Here is a 10,960-nt window from a genome sequence, read left to right as displayed (position 1 = left end):
TATAAAACCTGACTTTGACTTTGACTTTGACCTTGACTTTTTGGATCACAGAATGGCAAGAAGAAAAGATTTAAGCGACTTAGTGGCTTCATTATTGTGGCAACTGGCTAGTGTTTCAGTAGGAGCAGTGGCTAGAGTGGCATCTCCACAGACGTCAGTACATAGGGTTGGAAACTGTGGTTGAAAGCGTACATTCAATGAGTGCAGTGCTTATATAGGAAAGGGTGAAGAGCAGCTGTTGCTCGGGTGACTGAGAATGCAAGAACTACTCAACTACACAGAGAAGGATGTTGAAATAGGGTTGCAAGGCATTAACCCCTCATTACAACAGTGAAGGTGCATTTTAGAGGTCAGAGGTGCAAATACCTCTAGCACTGGTCTAGAGAGGTGTGGAAAAGAGTAATGTAGTCAGAACAGTCACCCTTCACCAGATTCTCCATGAGTGGGCGAGCGTATCTGCGGTGTACACCAAGAGAACAGACGGTCTAGGCCTGAACGTTTGACCCCTGCAGTAAGGGGGTTTGTAGGCTTTGTTGTTTGCATGGTTTAGATCCACTTGTCCTCTTAAAAGAAAAGTTCACTACACATCCTGACTGGTCACCTTCATAAGTATTATGAATGAAACATTTCAATCCTGATGGTCAGTGGTCTCTTTGAGGATGATCCATTCGGGCAGGAGGGGTCACTGAATGGTTAGATGAGTATGAAAATGATGTGAATCATATATTATGGACTTCACAGTCACCAGATTGGAGAATCAGTGGAAGATACCTAATCTAGCACACTTCACCACAAAAAAACACCAAGGAACATCTTCTGGAAGGATGGTGTTCCATCCCTCCAACACAGGTCCAGAAACTTGTAGAGTCAATAGCAAGATGCACCAATGCCATGTCAACATGGCCAGTGTGTATATATATATATATATATATATATATATATATGTGTGTGTGTGTGTATATAGGAACACTATAAAGACAACCTTTTCAACACTTTGCATACCATTAACAAGGTTAAATGACCTTTTGTACTCAGTTCTACCTTCAGCTGACACGTTCATGTTCATGAATAAACCATAAAATATAGTATTCCACTTAGTATCTTATATAGTATCTCGTACAGTGTAAAACCTCTTGTGTGAATACTTTGCAACAATTTTCAACCTTTTGTTCAGGCAATGAAGCCACATCTTGCACCAGTATACGTGGAAGGATGTGGGTGAATGTGCATGCTTGTCAGTGACCTTGAGCTTGGTTAACCATCACTGCAGACTGGCAGAAACAGCTCAACAACCTCCATCCTCCAAGATAACCCAATCTAAAAATTCCAGCTTCCAGATTTATGTTGAAGACATTGAAGAAAGACTGAAAAGTGCAGCTAGAAGAAGCAAAGTGTGTTCTGTCACTTGCTGACCATATAGTGAGTCCATCATTATTGGAAGCCCCTGTACTTTTGACCGTGTATGCTTTTAAAGGGGTGGCTGAGGTGGGCCAGCACACTCTGTGAAATTTGATTTGACACCCCAGATGCCACCCCAAAATTTCTGCCACATCATTGACCTTCACCTCACTGTGGGGTGGGTGTTTGTGCTTGGTTTCAATTGGTTTAGCTATTGGGCATTCTGCGGAAAACTTTCCAACACCTGCAACCCCCCCACCTCCCCCAGTGTAACATTCACATTGCCACCCTGCTGACACTCTCTGCCACCCCTCTGCCACCCCCTTGCCACCCTTGATAATGATTTCTAGATCCGCCACAACTTGGGGCTGTTTGTACTTTGGACTTTTAAACACTGTTTTTTAAATAGCGCTACCAAATTAGGAGGTTTCAGGGCTGAGAAACTTCCCTCCAGTTTTATGAAGCTTCTACAGTCGTCAGTATTGAACATGACAATATATTGCAAAATCGATAGGAGGGTAACTCTAAAAATCCTTGTTAAAGACATCACTTGTAACCTAATCCAGACAATTACTATGTTAATGTAACTAGGTTACTTTCTGTTACTTTTAAATTAATTTCAAAACTCAATAAATACCAGAGAAAAACTTTCAACTGGACGACTTTAAGTAATCTAGCTGGTGTACCGTCATATGCAAAAGTTTGAACTCTTGGTTGGCCTTGCAAATTATGCTTTTTACATTTTTTTTTCATTGAAAATAATTTAACACCTCCCATAGAGAGAATTAACGTAAATACGACATTGTCTGCAAATTTTGGTTTAGCTTTTTTTAGAGTTTAACAAATATTTCTCTACTGTGTTAAATTGAGCAAATAAACAGTAATTGAGTATGAAAATGTGTAGAAGTGTGTTCTGTGTGGAGGATTTCATAACTGAGCTGTTTCTACCATTCAGATGTTTGTGCTACTGTACTCAGTCTGGCCTTTTACTTACTGTGCCAGGTGGAAAGCTTTTCATCTCAACTCAATTTTTCATTTCTAAACAGCAACAATACAGACCTACATCCCCTGTGTGAACAGCAGTGAAAGAAACTGTGACAAAAAAGTAAATTTCATCACATAAAGAAGTGAAACTTAGCTTGACCTGTTGTTGTCATGGGAAACGTGCTGTTTGTTGGGATATTTTAGTTTTTCTTCCCGCATGAAAGAAAAAAAGTCGTTTGGTGGACAATTTTGGCTCAAAGTAATGGATACTGGCCAGGAAATGAGCATCATAGCAGTGGTTGGATTCAAACTCGATCTCCCAGAATCCTCTGGGATACCACATGACTTCCACGCAGCCAACAAACAATGATACTCACCTGGACTCCCACAACTCTCCGGGACGTCATCTGACTCCTCACATGGCTTTGCGCTCTTGTTCTCCTGAATACTAATGTGTGTCACCTGTATTGTTGATCATATGACAAACATAGCCTAGTATATAAGCCTGGGCTTTAGATGAGGGAGGTTGTAAGGTATTGAATCTAATCTGTGATCTACGGAGTGTTTATTCTGGTGTATGTTTCTCAGATTTGACCTTTGCCTTTGTTCTTCGACTGTACCCTTTTTGCCCTGCCCTTCGGATTGCCTGGTTGCTGTTTTCAGACTTTGACATTCTGCCTGTATTTTTGACTACGTTTTTTTGCCTGTCCCTTTTTGGACTGTTCACCTGGTGGTATGGCTGTGATTTTGTCTTTCTTATGCATTCTTGATCTTGGGTTGTGATTCTATAAGTAAAGCCTCCTTTGTCTTGTAGCGTCTGAATCTGTTTGACACGTTACAGTTCATAAATGTTCTCTCACTACAACAGATTACACACGTACATCATACAACCATTGAGAATCCCTGTGGTGATCGCCATTGATCTAAGTCACATCTGTCAGGCTGCAGTCCTCGCAGGCCAAAACCCTGTAGACTTCAGCACACTGCCTCATGAAACACACCTGATTGAGTTCATCAGATAATTAACAGTTTGACACACTTCATCTATAGGATAATAGATGCAACCAGACTACCGTTCATGTAACTCGGTATTTCTCAAACCAGTCTTCCCTGGATACATAGAGGGTCCATGCTTTCATGTCCTTCTGTGTTGGGAGTTGAGATTATGGGAGCAAGATTATGGACTGAGGACCAGTTTGAGAACCACTGGTTTAACTAATTTAGCACGATTCTGTCTTTATTCAGTATAAAAGACATGTTTTTACCCTTCCAGCCAGAGAAAAGAAGCCAAGCGGAGGTAAATTGTCTGGACAGTCAGCCCACAGTTTTGGGGGCAGTCGTGGGCTGGAGGTTGGGGATCTGGCCCTGTGACCGGAAGGTTGCCGGTTCGATCCCCAGGGCCGACAGTCCATGACTGAGGTGTCCTTGAGCAGGACACCTAACCCCCAACTGCTCCCCGGGCGCCGTGGATAGGGCTGCCCACCGCTCTGGGCAAGTGTGCTCACTGCCCCCTAGTGTGTGTGTTCACTAGTGTGTATGTGGTGTTTCACTTCACGGATGGGTTAAATGCGGAGGTGGAATTTCCCCAGTTGTGGGATCAAAAAAGTATCACTTAATAACTTAGTTTAGCTTTTAGTTTGTTATGTACTTCAACTTATGGGTCATTTCTGTTGTCACCTTTTGAAGACCACAGGCGTCCTTCTGCATTGAGCAGCCGTGCACACACATTTTCTAAGCTTATCCTTCTGGGGCACAGGTGGAGCTGGAGTCTATCCCAGTGGTCAAGGGGAAGAGGCAGGAAACACCCTGGACAGGTCGCCAGTCCATCACAGAGCAGACACACTAGGGGCAATTTAGTGAGTCCACTTGACCTGACTTTGGACTGAGGGAGAAAACCCACACAGACACTGGGAGAACATGCAAACTCCATAGAGAAAGCACACCGGTCGTCCAGCTGGGGAACTGAACCCAGGTGACAGCGCTACCCACGGTACCACTGCGACGCCCATTTGACTGGCCAATAAAACCAAAATTCAGTCCAAAGTTTTTCAAAATCATCCTAAAAGTTTCTCCACCTGCAAGCAACATCATCAGAAGGGCCTTTCCAGCCTTTAAACTGGACAATCTCACTTTAGAGACTACTATGGCACAAGTCCAGGAGGCAAGCAAGCCTGTTTCCTACAGATCTATCAGGGGTTAAATGTTTCGTTTTGGCCGGAGTGGCCCTTTAACCATGTTTCAATTTCTGTGACGTCATTGTTATGTGAGTACTCTCCAGTACTCTTCTGAGCACACTGTTCTACCATCATCTGGAGCTGATGAGGTACTTTCACTTCTAATATCACTCTGCATGAATAAGCAATCTGTTACTACAAGATAAACATTTTTTATTATTATCTTGCTGTTGGTAGCCTAGATCACTTGCGTGTTTAATGGAGTGGTTTGGTTATTCAATTAGCCAAAGCTATTTTGGGCTGCTGAGATATTTGGGCTAATGCGTTCAGAAGCATTAAGCGTTAAGAAGGCATAGACTTCCACGCGCCAGTTCTTGCTCATGTCTGGTTCCCAGCAGAAAGTACAGCTAATATGTTCCAATAAGTCAGTTCTTAACCAACAGATGCCCTACATGAGTGGCATCTCGTCCAGTCTGATGACTCACTATCTTTATAATCTGGTGGCATTAGAGTAGGAGACAGTAGGTGAGAGTTGAGAGAGGAGGAAGACGCGCGTCTAACAACTCTGAGGATGGGCCACCAGCACGACATGCAACCTCAGCACCGCTTCCTCTCTGAAAGACGCTGTTCAGTGTGCTTCTCTGAACTCGACCAGGGTTTATAAATAGCTCAGGTGAAGCGTGAAAGTGCGCAGCTTAATAAGTCCCCTTGAAATGAAATGCATGTTTGACTACATCATTTACGCTCTTCTAGAGTTTCTTTAATTCTAGTTCCAGAATCTAATTGCTTGGCTGATCAATACAATTGAAACGCAATGTGGTTTGTCTGTCCATTTGCTTTTACTTTCATGAGCCCAAGCATTCATGCATGTCTTCATTTCAGCATCTTTGGATATGCAGAGCTTGTGGGGAGGGGGCTTCTTCTCATTGTCGAGGTGGAATGTACCGTTAGCAACGTGGGTGTGAACTCAGAAAATTGGAGTTTCCACATAGAAGAAGCTTCCATTCTTCTGGGTGTGAAACATACAGCCAAGCTCATGTGAGTTTCTAGACAGATGCTTTCAGATATTGTCTTCAAAACCTAATGTGCTTGGTTTTGAGATGGCGAAGATTGGGCTAATGATGTCTGGGAGCTGGAATATGAAACTAGATACATATTGGAAGTGGCAGAGTTGAGCCAGCAGACTTACAAGCACCCTTAATGTATGGGAGAAATCACTGGGGTACAGTGACATTAAGTGAAGATGTTAAGAATCAAACTTACTGTCGAACACTTGGTTTTAAGAAATGTAGACTCACTTACAAATTTGCTTTGGTCATCTGAGCAATGCATGATAAATTGAAATAGTTCTTAGCTGGGCTGTAGTCAAAATCAAGCCCGAATTAATGATGAGATTTCTTTTATATAACAATGATTAACATTACAGAAGCCCTCATTAGTATTTCAGTTGAATTGAAATGGAAGAATATTATTGGTGGACACAACCGAGACATTCTTTTACAAAATTAGGCACAATCATGAGCAGAACCCATAATCCATGTGTTTTGAATTAGGACTAAACACTTGAGATGTTAAAGTTGTTCAGAGTGGTTTGCTCCATTGTAGAGAAACTCAAAGGGGAACCAGATGTCTAAAGATTTTCATGCCTCTGAAAGCTTCCTCACAGAAAGTTATTACAGTAAGGGTTATGCTTTGCCTGATGCCTGAGACATTGAGTAGGTTTACATGCACTCATAATCAGATTTCTGCAGTTATCGGACCATTCAAATGGTCACGCAAACAGCATAATCCGATATCTTAGATCAGAGTAAGCTCTAGAAATCCGATGAATAAAACTGATAAACAGCTGGATTTTAGCTCAGTAGTCAGATTTCTCAGCACATGTGAACTCTTACTCTGATTTCTTTCGGATTTCTCGGTCTGAGCATGTGTGAAAACAGACAGCGGTACCAGAAATAAGCCAGCAGCGTTGCACTTTTGCAGTGATGCTGAAACCAAAGACATGCTTGACAAAATGAAAGGTTTAACATTTCTTCATCTTCTAGATGATGGATGTTTAAAGTGGCGAAACGTTGTAGAAAAAGTCGCATGAAGCTTGTTTTACATTATGTTTACGTCACGTCGTATTCTGTGAGTTTATTAGTTGGTTGTAAAGCAGAAATTTGATAACCGCCCGACTCATGTAGAATCAGAGTTTATCTGATTATCCTAGTGCATCATGTAAACGCATTCATTCTTCTATGATAGTTTTGAGATAAAGTTTTTGATCTAAACGCATTTTTAAAAAGTAATTCATGCAATTAAATGCTATTTTTTTCAAATTCAGCAAAATTATACTTTTATGTTCATCACAGTTATTCATTACAGTTATTCGCACTACTTAAGCTCTGACGACGTGTAGGATCACTGGTCATCACCGCTGTAAAGAAATCTGACGTTTCTCTACAACAAACCACTCTGAATGCAGGACTCCAGACTAACGCTGTCCCCTCATTTCAGTGCCAATAATATTGATGCACAATACAAAGATGTTTAAACCATTTAAGGATATTCAGACATGAATAACTCATGTGTGTAAACTTCCCTTGGAGAAAAATCACATATTTCACATGTGAAGTCTGCAACGTCCACGTTTACTAGTAATCCCACTTTTTTTTCCACATGTGAACACGTTTTCACACATGTTTTCACATAAACACACATAAACACACATGAACACATTTGTTTTCACGTGATAGCACATTTCTAACATTTGAAGTCTTAAAAAATGTCTTTATTCACACGAGAAATTTGTGTGACTTTTCCATAAAGGGTTAACACTAAATGTCTTTAAGAATCATGGGAGTGTCAGCCATCCACACCCACCCTAAATATAGCAATGTTTATTTCAGAAACTTTCAAGGTAGCATTTTTCCATCAAATTTCTAATGCTAATTTCCATTAGCCTGTCAATGGCAATTCCTATGTAATATTAGCATCAAGCTAACATTCATGTTTATTCATGTTTTTACCTTAAACACGAATAATTAAAGCCTGAAACAGACATTTAAGTTTTTCTTGGAATTCTACAGTCTTTATAAAATCATTTTGGATATGGTAGTACAGGCCGGTCCAGTGCTTGTTTTGGACAGTGATTTTCCTGTGTTTACATGCAAAGATTTTTCCCAATCCAGTTTTATTCTTTCCAATTCTAGATGAAGACTGAGGTGTTTATGCTCACACTACTTAACAATCTGATGTAAAATCTCTAGATTCACAAGTAATCCAATCCACAAGTAAGCGCAAGCGCAGAGAACCGCTTATTGTCACGTCACCATGACAACGAGCATCAAGCAAGTCCAGTCAGAGTGAGATGAGCAGCAGTGAGCAGTACCTGTGTTTTTAATTGCTTTTAAAATGATGTCAGACTCAGGAAAACAAGCTTCACATGTCCTTATTAAAGAAGGCAGAGAGGAAGACGTTGTGTCCCGAGACAGGTAAGCTGGACATCCATCTCACCGCCGCCTCCTCTGCAGACCAGTTTCTGCTCCGCCATGTTGACCATTGAAAACTTGTCGCTATGACGAGATGCACATACGCAGAATGTACTTAAACTTTCCGATAGGGAATGTAATCAGATACATGCGTTTCCCCGGATATTTTTCTTCTATTTAACAGATTATTTACAGGATTACCCACCTTGGTCAGTCTGTTTACATGGACGTATTCTATTCTGATTGAGCTATTAGTCAGATTATTAACAGATTATTAGGCTGCATGTAAACATGGCTAACAGTCTCACAGTAATTATGATCTTATTCTACTTTTATGCTGAATTCAGAGCCATTAATGTTGTGTTAATAATTGTTCATGTTCACTGTTTACTGGCTATTCCTGGTATAACACAAACTGGTTCATTCCAGTATTAATATATGATCATTTTAAGAGTTATTGGAATAAAACCTGAACACTGTCTGAATTTTATATTATATATTTTTGTTACAGAGCTTTTGATACAGAGAGTCTTTATGAACCATAGATGTTTTGTGTGCATTTTGTGTCCATTAATCTAATGTTCGGAATTAATAATATGGCAGTATAATAATTCTATAGAAAAATGTCATGTAAACAGAGCAGTTTAATATTTTGTATAGCCCCTTTTCTCTTTAGGACACCTGGCAATATTTTTGGGACAGTTCTGAAGTTCGGAGCCCTGTATGGCTATATTTACATCCCAGTGTTTTAAATATCCAGAAATGTAAAAAATGAACAGAATTGCCCTGAAGTCCACTCAATATATTTAATATAACTTTATACAATATATATAACTTTATATAACAGTGCTGGTAGTATAAGCCAGGTGAGAGTCTTCCAGCTTTCTTTCTTTAACAACAAGAATGTGTTTTCAAGGTCAATTTGAAGACAATTGTTTCTTTCGTTGTTCTAACTTATTTGGTGGCTAGTTTGGGTTTGATCTTTATATGATAAGGCTGCTGGTTTTGTAATTGATATCATTTGGCATTTTTCCAGGCTTAAATTCCTGGAGTTCAATGAGGTTCATATTGCATTCCAAATAACAAAATGGAAAAGTGAAATTTCTTTTCCTTTTAAATTAGACAAGTTCTGGACTCCAGGAACTTCGGAATCTAGCCAAGGGTCCAGTTTGCCCCTGGATGTGAACATGCCGTACTCATGTTCTACCTCGTGGCCATGTTGAAAAGATCTCGTGTACTGCATCTCCCCTCAATGGTGAGGTCGCCCCCCCTCTTTGTCTCTGCAGAGGTGTGAAAGATAGCTTTGCTCATGTCTTCCACTGAACACTCATCTTTTCCTGTCCCTGTGTGAGGTGTAAGTGGGCCTAGGTGACAAAGAGGGGTGGGGGGTTGGGGGCTGCTGGGTTTGTGGTCTGAGAGACCTCCCTCCAAATGATTGTCTTTACTAACAAGTTGTTTCTACAGTACAGTAACCAACGCGCCTCAGAACAAGATGCAGCTGTTTGTCATACTACTACTGGCTGTGCAGTGGACGGCCACCACGTTAGCGCGTGAGTTTTCAAGTGATTTCAGAGTTTTAGTTCTGTTCAGTTCAGCAGTGAAAACTGTGGTCTAGCCTCAGTTTCCTTCACTTAGAGTGAGATGTAGAGTATGTGGTGGTGACACGGTGGGTTTCAGAGAGAGAAAGTGTGTGTTTATATGTCAATACCAGTATCAGGGTAAAGTGTCAGTGAAGAATATTTCATGTGACTTCAGTTTACTGAAAATACATCAGTGAAAGAAAGAAAATCAGTGATTTTTTTTCCCCTCAGGTATTGGACCTTCACCAAAGTGTTGCCTAAAGCCATCAGACAAGAACATTGAAGTCACAAAACTAGAGATGTTTGTGGTTCAGGATCCAGCACTGTGTTCTGTCAAAGCAGTGAGGCGAGTAAGATTTCTTCATTTATATTTGTTATAGAGCCAAAATGCATGTCCTCTAGAATAACATTCAGAGAATTACATTGATATTAGGTTGCAAAACCCTCCAAAATATCACTATAATAACTTCAATATTCATTCACAGGTTTACCACCATACACGGCAGGACTGTATGCGCTGATCCTGAAAGCAACTGGACCAAATTTGCCATGTGCGTGGTGAATAAAAGGAAAAGCACCAGCAGAGCAGAAGAGATTTGTAGAGGCTCAACAACAGTAAACTGGACAAAGCCCCCTATGACGACCACACCTATGCCAGTGATGAGTACAAGTACAGTGAGCACCATGTTCACAACCCCTAGTTTATCAACAGGAAGCACGACAGCAAGATATACCACTCAGTCATCATCAGTGATGACAGAACCACGTACAACAACCAAGACAACACGACAAATGACACCAGGGTCCACACAGGGTACATCTACTGAAATGAGAATGACAACTCTGACAACTGTGGCAACTGTGACTACTGTGATGTCTCAGACCCCAACAGTGAAAAGTGAAGCTATCACGTCTTTCATGACTACTGGCCACACTGTTATCTCAAAGAAAACTGCAGAACCAACCCAACAATTTCCCTCGACCACGATACCTCCAGCCCAGAAGAGCACACCAACGGTAACAGTGCCTTCAACACATTCTCCATCTCTTACTTCAACAAAGACACAGAATCCAAGTGAAACGTCCACCATCACAACAGTAACGTCAAAGGAGGTGCCCAAGCTAACGAGACTGCCATGGACACTGAGACGTCTGAAAAAGAAAAGCAAGAGTGGATTGAGGAAAGCCCAGAGAAGAAGAGGCTAGATTCATTTCTATAGATGTTTGATGGACAAAATGTTAGGGCATTTCTGATGTTGTACAAGGCTACATAGGTTAAAGGTTAAAGAAGTATGGGCCTTTTGCATTCAGAGACCATTGTTGTGGTTGTAGATATGCACAAGCAAAACTT

General features: G+C 40.9%; 1 long non-coding RNA gene across 1 annotated transcript; it reads left to right on the top strand.

Moving 5' to 3' along the window:
• The first annotated feature begins 8,284 nt into the window (after positions 1–8,284).
• Positions 8,285–9,956, top strand: LOC108415961. Its single transcript, XR_005129601.1, has 3 exons — positions 8,285–9,284; positions 9,494–9,579; positions 9,841–9,956. It is a non-coding gene; the product is annotated as an uncharacterized LOC108415961 (long non-coding RNA).
• The last annotated feature ends 1,004 nt before the right edge of the window (positions 9,957–10,960 follow it).

Source organism: Pygocentrus nattereri, chromosome 2 (genome assembly GCF_015220715.1).
Source record: "Pygocentrus nattereri isolate fPygNat1 chromosome 2, fPygNat1.pri, whole genome shotgun sequence".
Taxonomy (NCBI): Eukaryota; Metazoa; Chordata; class Actinopteri; order Characiformes; family Serrasalmidae; genus Pygocentrus; species Pygocentrus nattereri.
This window is presented reverse-complemented; position numbering and strand designations above follow the sequence as displayed.